The sequence below is a fragment of the Rhipicephalus sanguineus genome, chromosome 2 (assembly GCF_013339695.2).
Source record: "Rhipicephalus sanguineus isolate Rsan-2018 chromosome 2, BIME_Rsan_1.4, whole genome shotgun sequence".
In the NCBI taxonomy this organism is placed as follows: Eukaryota; Metazoa; Arthropoda; class Arachnida; order Ixodida; family Ixodidae; genus Rhipicephalus; species Rhipicephalus sanguineus.
In genome coordinates, this window is record NC_051177.1 from 168339407 (window position 1) to 168355040 (window position 15634).

Consider the following 15634-nt stretch of genomic DNA (forward strand, 5'->3'; position numbering starts at 1 on the left):
CTACGTCATGAGACCCTCCGTTGTCTTCGAAGAACACCCGAACATGGCTCCATCTAAGGCAATCTGCTGTCCTCTAAATTGCTCTGTTTAATTAGTAACCTAACCGCCGGCTGCGGCATCACTTCTTCGACATTCTTGAACCTCGTCGGCCGTTTCCTCGATGACATCCTGAAAAACGAATTCAGTAATCTCCGCTATTATCTGATCGAAGTCCCACTGTACCAACGACGAAAGTGCCTCTTTGTAAGTAACGTGGGTCTCTTCGTTTTCAATTTCCGGTCACCGCGAAGGACTTCATGATGGACCGACAGCGCAACCGCTCACATACAGAAAAAAAAAACAGAACACGAGAAAACAGCCCTGTGTTTTCGTGCTCCTTCTTTTCTCTGTCCGTGTGTAGTTGCGTTGCCGGTCCATCATGAAGTGCAACCAACTAGCCCAAGATGTTGTGTTATTACACCGTGAATGAACACAGTGAAGTCGACCAGACAAACAAAGCCTGCTTTATTCGAAATATGGCTTATAAATCATAAAAATAACATCATGGTTGGCATATTTGAGTTCTTCGCCCCACCCCTGTTTTTATCAGAGCAGCTTTGATTCCTCCTCTTGGTAAAATCAGCTCCTAGAGAAAACTAGAGAAAAAAATTAATGTGTGCAAAATGTTTCAAGCTCTGTTTACTGCATGGCACATTCACAATATTTTACAGGTGTCAGATCGCACTTGACAGTTAAATAACGTGCTGGATGTGATGTGTTTAACAGACGTAAGCATATTCGTAAACAAATATATCGATGCCATAAAGGACCCTTAGAGGCTAACATCTCCAGTTTTCATTAAAACATTTCCCCCTCTCTCTCTCTCTCTGATCGTGTTCTGAAAACGCTGCCGACTGGTAGTTGAGGCTCCACAGAAGATAATGAACAAACAATATATCGCAGCACGCGGCCGTAATGTAGAATTAATTAACAAAATCAGCTAGAATTCGCTGGCTATTGTCCTGAAAAATGACGCCATAATCCAAAGTTGTCGCGTAATAAACACAACGTCGGCTGTCATTCGCTGAATAGAGCTTCGTAACCTGCATAGTTAAGGCGTCCGCCACGCGATGCCGCGACCTGTCCGTGCAACACTTTGTAGTGCTAGGATTACACACAGTATAAAATTACACCAGTGCGCTCACTATCACACTAAAAGTAAGCCGCGCGTTGAAATATAAAACCAAAAACAAAGTCTTTAAGGACATGACATGCGCTCACAAACAGGCGTAGCGTCCTGATCCCTAGGCGCCGCCCCTCCTGTAGCTTTTAGCGCGCTCGCTCGTACGTAAGGACAGAGAAAGCGCTTAAAGCGTGCGCCTAATCCCTGTAAAAGTGTTGCAGGGTGTCTTTGCATGCCAAGCATTTCGCCGCGAACCAAATGATTTTTGACAACTTCTATCTATCTATCTATCTATCTATCTATCTATCTATCTATCTATCTATCTATCTATCTATCTATCTATCTATCTATCTATCTATCTATCTATCTATCTATCTATCTATCTATCTATCTATCTATCTATCTATCTAGCCGCCTACATCTAGCCGTTCTCATGGTAGGCTCCTCAACTTCGTCTGTATAAAATTGGCATAAGATGAATGGAGTGTATCTCCAACGTCGTGGGTAGGTTGCTATATGAAAACAAATCAGGACTCCTTCCCTAATCGGGGAAGTGGGGCAAGCGAAGTTTGGTGTAGGCGTGCCTGACGTACTGCTTTTCTCTCGTGCTTTCAATTCTTTATGGGTAGCGGCCATCCTCGGAACGGTTTTTGGGATGAACCGGCATGGCGCCTTTCATTTTATTTGCAGCGTTCCTGAGCGTGTAGAACGGCCCAACGAAAGGACCATCATGCAAGAAGGATGTAAACGCGGATTAGGAATCGCATTTTCTTGAAGTCGATTTTTTCCTGAAATGTAGACTTCCTGATATCGACCATTTACGTTGTTCAGCAGGGGTGCTATGCGGGAAGGGACACGCCTTTTTGAACGAGTTAACAGTACGAAAAGGCGAAATCTATTCGAGCACGTTGCTCGGGCGGCGCACGCCCTCTTCGTCCTCTTGTTCATCGTCTGCTCGCTCCCCGAGCCCGTGCGCCTGGCTGATAATTAATAATAATAAGATCTTGGGCTTAACATCCCAAAACCATGATATGATTGTGTGAGACGCCGAAGTGCACTCTAAGAAAAAAAAAAGAGTCAAAAGAGGGTCACGGTCGCGTTACTCTTTTCGGGTGTCCTTTTGACCCCTTTTCGAAGGTAGATGAAGAGAAAGAGAGTTAGCATTTCGAGCTGGAGTCACGGGACTCTCCTGAAGCGCGTTTCGATTGGCTTCCGTGATGAAGGCGACGTCGTATACGCCATACGTATCGCGCGTTTGCCTTTCGGCGCCGTTCTGGCGCGTCTCGCCTCGCTCGCTCGCCGACGGAGCCAGCCGGGCTGGCGCCGCGCGTTGGCCTTCTCTCTCAGTCTGCTCGGTCTTTTGGAATGCGTCACGTTGGTTGCGCGGGATGCGTCAGTTGCCTGTCGTGCAGTTTTGTGTTCGAACAAAAATGCGCATCTTCGGTGGCGTTGACTAAAGGCTCCGTGCTCGAAGTCACGATTGGAAGGCGGAATATTCATGGAGCTACGGATACGGACAACGTGCGCCCGTTAACGGTGAGTGTACTGCTTTCGTAGGTACTAATTATACAGCTTTAGCTGGCCGTCTGCAGCAGCTCTGCCCAAGTTATCTGCCAGCCATTTCAAACAGCAGCCTGCGTCCGCGGGGCTGTTGCGGATGCCCAATTAAAGCTGTCAGTTAACGGGTTGACACCGTTATGCACGTTGCTCTACAAGCTCCCATAAAGTGAGCGATGCAAACAATTATCAAGGGTCATTTCTTGCTGATCGCACATTGTGTCTGCACTGCTTAAGGTGCAAGATGTCGTTTTGAGATGCGCTTTAGTCTACTTCCTAACGTTACCATCAACCTTGAGTGTGCAGCGTGCTTCCGTGCTTGGGAACTTGAAAAAGAAAGCCCGTTTACAGAACGCTTAGACGCACTATATATTATGGTTTTTTTGGCTTAAAGACGGTAGTTTGAGGTGCAGATATAGTAGGATGTTTCCAGCACGTACGCGTTAGTCACTTAAGTTGGACACGCCTCGCCGGTAAGGTGAAAAAGCTAGAAACTTCCGACGGCGCTCGTTGTTGCGGCCACTGCCGTGCACTATTTTCCTTGGTTTCTGTTTGCTGTTTTCGTGGTTTGCCCACATCTGCGATGACGCTATAACAGAATCAAGTGAGTGTACGTGATTGTGTGAGTTATGTGCGCTAATTCTAGCATATTACATGTCTGATCTCGACGTAGACGGCTTCCGCGCGCGCTGGGTGTCGTTCGGGCACTCGTACTCGAATGCGTTTGCTGAGTATTTAAGGATGGTTTACGTTTGTAAAACATGCGGTCAGTAACCGCTCACGGCGTGCCCCTGACTGCCGAAGGATGTGCTTGGGCTCTGGAATATGCTGGTGCAAAGCCGTGCTTATTCTGAAACCAAATTTTGAAGCGATTTCTCAGAAAAGAAGTGCTCTTATTCGTGCATAACCAGTGCATATTTCGAAACGATGTTCCTGCTGCCTTTTTCGTGAAAATTTGTTTTCGTTGGGAAATTATTACGAACGAAATACTCGTGACAGATGTGTGTGCAGTAACGGTGTGTTGAACAAATGGTGGTTTTAAATACAAATAAGCAGTGTGTGTTTTGGTTATTCCCAGAATCCTGGATCATTTCTCCCGCCTCTTCACTCCAGTTGACAGTCACACTCGGGGAATGGAAGGTGTCGCTTGGTCTGGCGCCTCACCACTCGTGATGGGAAAATCAACAGCGGCGTTCGCCCTGTCAACCGAACGAGGCAGTCGGTCCTACATTTACTTTGGTTGGACAAGACGACGTAGGAAAAGAGGTGAGTGGCACCCACACAAAGGAGCCTAAACCAATTTCGTTTCTTATTTAAAAGAGACTCACATGATCGTGAGTCTCTTTTAAACTTGGTTCATTACCATGCCTGTTTGCATTTGTTGTTTTGCTATGAGCTTTCAGTATGTCCGTGTGAACTACTTATTGTGTAGACTTTGCAAACTTTCACTGCAATTTCATTTTTTCATAATAATATCACCTTCTGCTTTTCAGATACCGTTTTATGGTGCTCACGCTGAACAGGAGCGACAGCATAGCAAGTCACAAGTCTGATGCCTCCAGCCGTCGCCACTTTTTGATTTATTCTTAACCATAAGAAATAAAGATTGAAACATGATGCCGATTTCTGCAGTTTATTTTGTACCATATGACACTGCACATCATTCACACATTTTAGTTGGCTATACTCATACAAGCATGTAAATGAGGAATACCTAAACTTTTTAATTGGAAATCACAGACCATCTTTTCGCGCTTTCTATATTACTTTGCTGCAAAAGGTGTGTTGTTCTGACGAGTTTTATTAAAATAATGCTAAAATTGAACTATTCTTTTTTTTCAGTTGCTGGGTAGAACGGCAAGTATTATTGGACCTTCTTAAAATGAATACTTCACTACTTTGAACAGTAGTCGCGCAAAAGTAGAGCAAGGATCAAATAAGGAGCTTAAAATAGTTGTGGAGTCGCTTGACGCTTCGGTGTGGGTCACTTGACCCCCGTAGGAGTGTTACCGGCAAGAGTCGTCTGACTCCGTATAAGTGGCAACGTGATCCTTCGGATAAGAGTCCTGCCACTCTGCCTAGAGAGTCAGGTGCGCTCCTAGAGCGCGCCGATACTGACCCACCAAGAGAGTCACCGTGACTCTTTAAAGAGCGTCCTGTATACGTGGCAAGTCAGAACTATCCGAAAAGAGTCACGTATACGCTTTTTTTTTCTTAGAGTGTGGAGGGCTCCGGAAATTTCGACCACCTGGGGTTCTTTAACGTGCACCTAAATCTAAGTACACGGGGCGCCCTGCTGCTTAGCTAATTGCCTGGGCGGTATACCTAGCTAAGTCAGGACATGCTATGATGAAGCTGATTAAGCCAAATCATGCTAAAGCCGAGCAAATTATGCTGCGTCTCACTAAAACCATGCTAATGAAGTCATGTAAGCTAGAAACAAGCTATTTAAGACCATGCTAATTAACAAGACGGTAATTAGGAGCGTGTAATGAAGAGCAAGATAATCAAGACCGTACTCACCGATATTATATTAATTAAGATGGTGTTCATTATGATTATGCTAATGACCCCTGCACTATTCAAGACCTCGCTAATTAAATATTAGTAAATAATGTGTCAATTAAAGCACTAACAATTAAGAGAGGACTGTTCAATATCCAGTTAGTTAAGACCTACCTAATCAATAGCACAATACTGAGACCGAACTGACACGGTCATTACTCCGAAGCAGACCAATCATACTGAGTAGACGAGCCAAGTAAAAAGCTGGAAGAAGCTAGGTGATCACAAGCTCCTCCGATGGCCCCAGCCTTGCACAAGTATTGCAAGCTGACCAAAATATTTTATATGCAAAGGAGCTGCTGAGTAGCATTCACCGCATGAAACACTTGACAGGCACACGGCACTATGACAGTCACGAGTTCAACTGGGGCCTTTTCAGAATCAACGATCAATTAATCAATTAACTTGATTGACAGACGCTCGCGGCGAAGATCGGGTCCGCGTAGAGTCACTGTATATGCTACCTTTAGGTAGCAGAGTTGCGCATAGGTCCGGCTTGCAACCACAGCTATGCGGTGAAGTCGCACTTCGTTTTTGCAGGCGACATGCCTACCGTGACACCGATTAACCTGACTGGCGTGTCGAAAACCGGAGATAAACATTGGCTCTTCATGGCTAGTGTTAATTCATCTCGCTGCAGCGGCGGCGTCAAGAAATAAAAAAAAATTAGCCCAAGCGGCAGCTTCTCCGCAATGCATGGTTGCTAGCGGCGTTGGAAGACAGACGCGCAACTCTGATACCTAAAGGTAGCATATACAGTAACTCTAGGTCCGCCCACCCCGCAACGCCAGCGAGCGGCACGACTCATGTATGAGCTTAATCGCACAGACTATGCACACTCGCACGAAGAACTAAAGGTTATGTCATCACGTGGTTACGATGCGTGGCATTCAATTTCACCGCACTCACGACGTACCACTCACAGCTGCAGGCACCGTACAGGCGAGTTTCCCAGTCGCCAGAAGGCAAAGCCTTGCGGATAAAAAAAAAAAACAATAATGAGACGGGGTCGTCAAAATGGAACGCAATGCGCGCGTCTCCATCCCCGCATTAGTGGGCGGATTGGGGCCGAGCTACACGGGGCACGCGTGCGAGCGTATGTTTTCTGCGTGCCCCTAACGGCCAATGTCAGCGAACATGAGACGGGGTAGTGCGAGCAACGCAGCGCCCTCTCGTCATTGGACGGTGCCTATGAAACAAGCGTCGCTGGTGGGAATTTGCGGCGACAAATATTGATATTTACTTGTCAGTGGAGACGTTATTTCTACGGGTTCGTTACTGCAGAAAAATCTTCAGACACCAAATGTAATATAGCAGTAACCTGTCCATTTATTTATCTGTAATATTCCAGAGAAGCGAAACAAGCTGCACCAGAGTGCTGCGTGTACGCCCTTGGTGCCTTCGAGAGTCGAAATTTCCATGCTGCAGGTGCAACGAAGGAACTTTCCGAAAGAGGAGAAACGTCCACGAACACGTCCGTGGGACGCGCGATGATCAGTCGACAAAAAGATAGCGCGACAATCACGCTGACGTCACTTCACTGTCAAAATGTTGACTGAGTAGCGGTGCTGACGCGTTCGCACGCGGTGTTCCTTTGAAAACCACCGCAAATGCCGCACATGCGTTTGTGACACCATGCTCGTTCTTGTAGCCGTTTTATTGCGATAGCAATTATATGGACAGTCTCGGCTGATTTTCGCCGTCGCCGCCGTCATGCACCGTATATATATATATATATATATATATATATATATATGTATGAAAGCCACAAAGAAAAATAATTCAGAAAAACTTTCCGCTGCAGGGAATCGAACGGGCGACCTCCCGCAGTCCAGCGCGCGGCATCAGACGGTTAGGCCACGAACAGCACTAACGGCGAGCTATTTATATACACCACTTACATCAGGATGCTTTCTGAGTTACCGCATAGATGGCGCGATGTCCGCGCGTGGCGCACTTAAAGAGCGTCGCCCCGTTCCTGCGAACGCCGTTGCTCTTCGCTCTACATGGCGTGGTCGCATTCGTGCCCTTATCTCGAGGAAAGAAGGGGGCAGCTGACGGGAGGGGGGAGCGGGGGGTTATATGCCTTGTGCTTTCCCCGCGATGTGTGCGCTGAAGTCACAGAGCGTACGAAGGTCGCTTGGACGCTGCAGCGGCCGCGTTTGCGAAAGGGGCGCGCTGTTCAAACAGAAATAAGTAACGACTGGGACAGTTAGTTCGCGCTCGTCCTCTGTGTACCTGTTCGTTCGTTTCGTGCGTCCTGCTCTATGTTTGAGCAGTGCGCTTCCAGTGTCGAGCTGTGACGCATGATAGTTCGCGCTCGTACTGTGTGCGTTTTTGTCGTGCGTCCATTGGGCTCGAGCGGCGCGCTGGCAATTTTGAAGTACTTTCCGTTCTTCGCTTTACATTCCAATTCATTGCTATCGCATTTATTGCTTCGCCGTTGCGGCGAAACTGTGACTTCTTTTTATCAACGTTGCTGTCGCTTGCTCCGCACTGTCTTCCTGTCATGACCGCTGTAGTGCGAGCTCGGAGCGAACTCGTGTGCCCGAGAAGCTCGGGCCATCGTGTATAGCACCCCAGATCGCCCTTAGTTCGCCCCCACGATATATTTCGGTGAACTGCTCAGAGCAAGTGCACTGTATCAGAATCGTTTTTTTTTCGTCGTCGGTAGAACGCGTTCGCATATTTCAGTTCGGTTAACATTGGGCAAGCACTGGTGTATGGCCTAGGCACTCGCTTTCGGACCGGGGGACGCAGGTTTAGTCCACACGCCCGGAAAAAAATTATTTTGCTTTATTTATTATTTCATTGGTGCGCTCAAGCTGTAAGTGAAGATTTTTTGTTAAGAGCGAAGCTGTTGATGAAATCGTTTCTTGTCCGTCGAAGCAAGAAATTATCATCATCATAAACGGGTATGCGCCACAGAAATTAGCAAGTCTGTTTTACTAAGAATGAAGGCAACAGTTAGCCCAACAAATGGCTGCGAAGACCCCGAGTACGTACAATGATGGAATACTAGAGAAGTGGAAAGGCAACGGCGGCTGCGAGAAGACCCCAAGGCGATGAAAGGCCGACGCCGACAACAACGTGCCCGCAGATCTATACGAGGTACGAACGCTTGGTTTCAGCGCGAGGTTCTGTCTCTGCAGTTTGGACATCCGTGTCGTGTCTGTGACTGTCTGCGGTTTAACTCGAACCGCCCTACGCTGAGAATCAACGTAGAAACAACCTGCATCACCTAGCTAAGGCCTAGAAACAACCTAGGAGCAGCCATATTAGTCTTCGTAATTGCTCAGCACGCTGTTTGAAGTCATGTGCGGCCAGTGCAAGCTTCGCCAATTTTTTAGGGGCGAAGCTCCTTAAGGCGGCACCCGTTCGTCCCTCTTAGTCGTCGTGGTCGTAGTAGTGAGTAACAAGTCTTACGCTTTGACCTCCAAGGTGGTGCCGGTGGAAGATTTCTCCTGTGCGTTGTTGAACAATAAAAAATTCGCAGCGTGCGCGTTAACTAAAAGCCGAATTCTTCTGTCTCTCATTCCCCATTAGCAGCCATTGGCATGTTCCACTAGGAAACGTTAGTAGAAGTAGAAGTGTAAGTGTTAGCTAAAAGCCGACTTCTTCTGTCTCTCATTGCCATTAGCAGCCATTGTTTACCTCCAAGGTAGTGCCTGGTGAGATTTCTCCTGTGCGTGATTAAACAATAAAAATTTTGTTCAAAACACCGTTGATTGATGAAATAAACCAACGAAAGACGCCAGATGTTTTGTAAAAGCAGAACGAAAGAACGCCAGATGTTTTTCCTAAAGTGTAGTAGTAGTAGTTGCATGTAGCCACCTCGCCCGATCGTCAACGGGCGAGGTGGACCGGCAACGGCGCGAGGACCCTGCCGTACGAGAGTTAAATCACACTAAAAGACATACTTTGCGGGCGATACACTCTAGTGAGCTTTCAACTTTTCGTCTTAATGTACATGATAAAGAAATTATTTCTACGAAAAACGCAAGGCACACCTTGAGCAATATGTTTGGTTTTGGGACGCTAAATGGAACCATGAGGCGATGCGAAGCCGGAGCACTTGCACGATCGCGTTCCGTTGGCTTTCGTTGGGCATGCTACCGACCTCGCGTCGTGGAACGCGCGTCCTGTCTTCCCTCTAGCCTTGCCTTTAATTCGCACAGGGCGAGCGGGGAATGCGGTCGCTCTTGGCGCTCTTTCGCTCGGGAGCGGACTTCTTCCTTGCATTTCACCGATGACAAGTGATAATGAAGGAACCACGTAAACCAACAGTACAATAAAAGTTTGATGTTTAATATATACACGATGTTTCACACTCTTTATATTATGTACTGGGCGCATTTCACGGAAGAGTTTCACGGTTTACAGATGATTCCCTCCGTAGCTTCGCCCCACTCATCATCATTCACCCCGTGGATATGCTGTGATTTTTTTTTCTCCTCTGTAGATGTATTGATCGTTTCGCCCTCCCCTTCACCCTACCACCCGAATGCTGTCTACACCTAACTTGGTATTGCACTGCCTCCAGGATCGGAAGCGCTCCTGGATCCAAAGTTTTTTGCACCTGACCTATTTTCCTCTTACCTCGGCATCGCAAACCTTTTGCCCATGCCATGATTGGCTGGTGACGGTATCACGCGACGTCGTCGCATCTAACGTTGTAATGACGTCATATATTTCAGTGATTTATGCCGTCACGTTGACGTCACAATATGGCGTCATGAATGCGTGATTTCTGATCACGTGAGTTCTTGCATCGTTCATGTTGACGCCGGCGATCACTGTTCACGTTTGTTTATACATCTACACCATTTCCCTTTCGAATATAACTTTTTAGTTAAACCAGAACTATCATTTTGTGCTAGTTTACCGAGGCGTACCGAGGGGTATAGGAAGAAATGCGTAGTTTAGATATGCTCCGCCACTTGCCGCAACAATCCCAGCTGAATCGCAGTCTTTCGAAGAACTCGGTACACTCATTTTCGATATTTATAATTGCAGTTGATTGATTCCTATCTGACGTAATGGTATGCTCCCATATCAGATCTATCCAATATAACTCTTAATTTGAACGAGGACCACCGATTCATGTTGCAATAAAGCTTGTCTTACCTGACTTTTGAAGCAGGTGATGGTGTTGGCGGTGGTGTTCCAAAAAGCCACTGCCGTGCGAAAGCACTTGACGCGCTCACCTAAAAACCCTTTTCACCCACAACTGCCTGTGCGGGGGGTGTCTGTGCGCATTGTTACATAAGCCTATTTTGCTACTGAAAGCTACATTCAGTGGCGCCAACAATAACACCCACTCTTCCGAGACTCTTCCGAGGCTACTAATCATTCCTAATTGCATGTGACCAAATCGAGAGAGGCATATTGGAAGAGCCTTTCCACACTAATAAACATTACTCATGCGATTTATATTCATCTGCAAATGGTCAATACGTAGCAGCACTTCAACTGAAAAATTCGCCGAATTGTCAACCATGATGCTTGGTTTATGCAGTCGAGGTCGCAGTTCATATGCATTGAAGCTGCATGCTTATGTGCAATTTTGGTCTGTCAGCGCGCTTTATCACTGGCCCAACTCCAATTCTAGTCGTATTCAACTTAACTGGGAAGGAGATGCCCCACACAGATGAGCGAAGTGCGGTAGCCGATGGCAGTAGGGTACGGATTTGGGCTGGTTGGTGCATGACTTCAAGTAGAAAACAGCGCTACGAGACGGGACGAAGAAAGGGCACAAACAAGGCGCTGACTATCAACCAAATGTGCTTTTATTCCACCAGTCCGCATATTTATACTCCACCATGACTAAAGAAAGCATAACAAAAAACCAGAAAAAACCGGTCAGCCTGCGCAAAGGCAAGAAAAAAATTTTAACTCGACAGAAATGCTATCTCTTTCGGAAGCAGTGAAATCGAGGGGAGGCTAACACATGCCTCGCCGCCTTTACAAATGTGATACGCTTCAGAAACGAGACGCGCACGTTCGTCATAGTACTTTGATAGGAAATTCGTATCTTTAAAAGATGGCTGGCAGCCACATTCTGGTTTTTTCTGGTCTTTTGTTATGCTTTCTTTAGTCATCGTGGAGTGTAAATATGCGGACTGGTGGAATAAAAGCACATTTGGTTGATAGTCAGCGCCGTGTTTGTGCCCTTTGTTCGTCTCGTCTCGTAGCGCTGTTTTCTATTGAAGCCGATGGCCTCCACTACCAAACGAATACTTCTGCTCATGTTCTCGGCAATATTCGCTGACGACGAGGTAACTTTACGCGTGAGTAATCATGCCAGTTCAATTCAGTGCAGGCTTATGTGTATCCGTCTTTCAGGTGGAAAGGCCGCTGCCTTATGACGTTTCAGCCAAATATAAGCTAATATTTTATTGCAATGGCTTTTCGGCAGTGTTTAATTTCTTTTTAATTGTACACGACAAGGAAAAACTGCCAAGCTAGTTCGAAACCACGGTGTACACAATTAATACTTTTCTGAATATTGGTATATTATTCTAATGAATAAGCAAATGCCCAGAGTGGTGAAGTAAAATGAAGTAGGGCGGTTGGGCGTAAGCTTCACTTACACAATGCTTTCCATTGAGAACTATCGATTAACTTTCAAGATAACGTGGGCCTGATTTATAAAGGTTACGTCCAACGTATAAGCCTAAGGAGGCACGCACTGAACGTTAGCTGAGGTGTCATTGCATAAGTGACGATTAGCAGTTGCAGCCGAATAACACTTTTATATTGCGAGAAAGGTCTTACCCTAAATATCGCTATAGCTGGAAATACTCGCATTTAAGTACTCAATCTTGCTTACGCTGGAGAAGCTTGCTTTGGCTGGGGAAGGCTGCAATACAATTTCATCTAGCTATTAACCAATAGTTAGGTTACAACCAGATGTGTGTGTGCTTGTTGTTGGGCAAATTGAAAACTCGAACTGAACGTAAACTAGCGTGCGGCTAAATGTTGCCAGAAGCTGTACATCTTAATGTGCCTAATTATAATAAACGGCAATATGCATGCAAGTAGAATTTGAAAACGGAGATATTGGGCATTTTGCTGCCCACAAGATTTCTGAAAAATGAATGTACTTTATTGGCTATAAAGAAATAAGATACATGTATTGTGTGTCAACTGTGAAAAATCATTCACATCCGACGCATTGCGGGAATCTATACAATGCGAATCAGCCAGCAAGGAGCTGCATACATCATATGTTTCTTTTTGTGGCAAATGAAGGCATTCATTTCATGGCAAGTAGTTCACTATCACGTGTTGGTCACGCATGCATGGATGTACAATATGGCATATACCGTACTACTAAACGTATACTCTGTCATATAAATACATGACCTCTCATTTATGTTTGTCATGCGCTCATGTCATGCCATACCAATTTGGCATACGCCCAGTGAACAAAACGGCCGGAAGCGCACCAAAGCCGTGTGATGTAAATCCCGCCGTACGAGATCCAATTCATTAGTTTCATCTTACCACATGCCACTTATAATGGTCATATAGTCACGTCGCGCAATACCAGTATTGGTTTATATAAAGCCAGCGAAACGGCCGCGAGCGGACCATGAGCATGACACGTAAGTCGTGCGGTAAATGACCTGCATCTCATTATTTTATTTTTACCACCTGTCATTTATCTTCTTCATGCAGTCATGTCACGAAATACCAATTTTAGCCTATATCATGCTAGTGAACCGACAGCGAGCGCACCTTGAGCGTGATATGTAAGTCATGCTGTACACGACATGCATGTCATGATTTTCATGTTACTACCTGTCATTTATCTTTGTCACCCAGTCACGTCACACAATACAAAACATGCTATATATCAAGCTAGCTAAACGGCCGCGAGCGGACCCCGAGCGTGGCATCCAAATCATGCTGTACATGACATACATGTCATAATTTACTCGTTAGGAGTTTATGTTTCTCACACACTCTTGTCACGCCATATCAATTTTGGTATATATCAAGTTAACGAAACGGCTGCAAGAGCACCAAGACAATGGCCTGTAAATCATGTCGTACATGAAATGCATGTCGTGATTTTCGTGTTATCACCTGTCATTTATGATTTATGTTCGTCATACAGGCATGTTATGCCAAACCAATTTTGAGAAACATCTAATTAACGAAACGGCCACGAGAGCACAAAATCATAGACGGATAGATAGATAGATAGATAGATAGATAGATAGATAGATAGATAGATAGATAGATAGATAGATAGATAGATAGATAGATAGATAGATAGATAGATAGATAGATACGCTCAATGTGATAGGAGTTCGCTAACAAATGCTTCGGATTTAAAAACATTATTCATAAACGTAAATTAGCTTAAATATTATTGCGATCTAAGGTAAACCAGCCGGTAAACCGACGGGAAAATAAATGAGATGGCCAAAGAAACAAACCAAAATGTAAGGAAAATATTTAAATCACGTGCAATATTTGCTAAGATAAGCAACAACAAAACTTACCTTGTATTTGAAGTGCAATATTTGTTTTGGCATTACGCGCCAAGCCTTCTGTGTGGCGGTCTTCTTGGTGGTTGCGGGATTGGTCCGTTTGGTGACCTATTTTTCTTGCGCCGCTTGGGTACTTTCATATAGTCTTGATAGTAAGGCCCTCTAAGTGCGTGGTGACGCGGTCCCTTATCTGAAGGATATACATTCCTATCAGCTAGCAATATGGCACTTGCGACAATTTCGGTACTTGGAAGTGCTACAGCCACTGAAGGTCCCCCGTTTTGTGTTAGGGAAAGAATGAGTGCGAACGTGGCGAATACGAAATGAATCCTGAAGCCAGCGAAGTTTCTCATACTAAACGAATATTGCCTAAAGTATACTTTGCGCTAGTAGAAAGCTTTATGCAATTGCGCATGAGCAACTCAGAAAACAAAGATTTCTTCTATCTCAACGCTTTACGCTGCGCTAAAAGCTTGGGACTCTCGATGACGTGGGTTTATTCCAGGCATTTATTCATTGTTTTCCATACTGCAAAATCGATCATTTTTATCTCGAGCCTTGTATGCCAAGGAGTTCTAATATTATACACTGTTACGCGCGATGTGCAAATCGCTAGGTGAACAATAGCTTGTTCTTAACTAGCTCTGTGGTTAAGAGCAAGGTATGCTATGGTAAGGAGAGATGTAAAACTAAAAGATTTCTTTGCTGCTCAAAAAAAGTGTACCCGTGCTTGGATCTTAAAACCTACTGCCTGTTGTTTAGCCTTCTTGGGCGGTATAAAAGCAAAGGCCTTAGTCATTCGAGCTATTCTACCTTTCACTTCAACAGAGGTGTCATTCGTCCCAGTATTTAGGATTTGAAATCTTTCCTGGGCCTTAAAGTTCACATGAGAACTCTGGGCGGCATTGAAGCGCTTACATTATACTTCCAGTGCTGCACACTGCTTCGACAGAGCTCCTCTTTTGAGTGCGCTCTTACAGAAATTCGCGCCAGTTCATTTTCGTTTACTACTCAAATGGCGGGAACATATATAATGCCGTTCAGTGAAAAATTGTATTGTCTCGCCATCATCATCCACGGAGCGTGGGGCGGGACAGGGGCTAATCTCCTCTTCCCCTCGCCTCGCCCGGACATTTAATAAAGTTTATTCACTCACTCACTCTGAAGACAGTCGAGCGGATTGTTCCCTAAAGGGGCAGGGGAAGTGTGCACGACTTACTCTATTGTTTTGCACATCTAGTTGACGTACGATACCTCTCTTTTTGTGCAGGCGACAGCCTTATGTGCTTTTTCAAAGGTTGGCCGCGGCATTATTTTCGAGAAACGCGCGTGATACTCCGTAGAAATCAAATATTAGGAGCTGGCTTGCCAGGTTTTTAAGCTGGGGCAAAGTGTCCCGCCGTAAGCGTAACCTTAGTTCCAGAGGCGACCCCTACAGGCGAAGCTCGCGCGAAATAAAAGTCTTCTTCTTCTTGTTCTTCGAGTGCCTTGATGATGATATTAACGCAGGCAAAACCACATATACCACAGCCAACTGTAGCATGCGCACGGTCGCGTGAATGGGAAGTCTTCTACCTCTTGTTCTTCGAGAGCTTGATGATGATAATAACGCAGGCAAAACCATGTATAGCAAAGCCAACTGAAGCGTGCGGCCCTCTCTCCACTCCGGCAGTGCGCTTCGATACTGATAACATGAACGAAGAAGACAAGGCGGCAGAGCGGAGGGCTCGCAAGGCAGCAGCATTGCGGGCTCGCCGCCAAGACCCTGCGGTGATAACTCGCGAGGCCGCAGAGAGTTGTCAGCGTCGTGGGGACACCGAAATACAAGCCCGCGAAACCGAAGTAG

The 15634-nt window shown here is 45.8% G+C and overlaps 1 long non-coding RNA gene across 1 annotated transcript; it reads right to left on the reverse strand.

Moving 5' to 3' along the window:
- Positions 1-480: 480 nt before the first annotated feature.
- LOC119381368 (uncharacterized) lies at positions 481-14238 on the reverse strand. Its single transcript, XR_005181413.1, has 2 exons — positions 13801-14238; positions 481-635 (listed from the first exon to the last, which is right to left on the reverse strand). It is a non-coding gene; the product is annotated as an uncharacterized LOC119381368 (long non-coding RNA).
- Positions 14239-15634: the final 1396 nt, after the last annotated feature.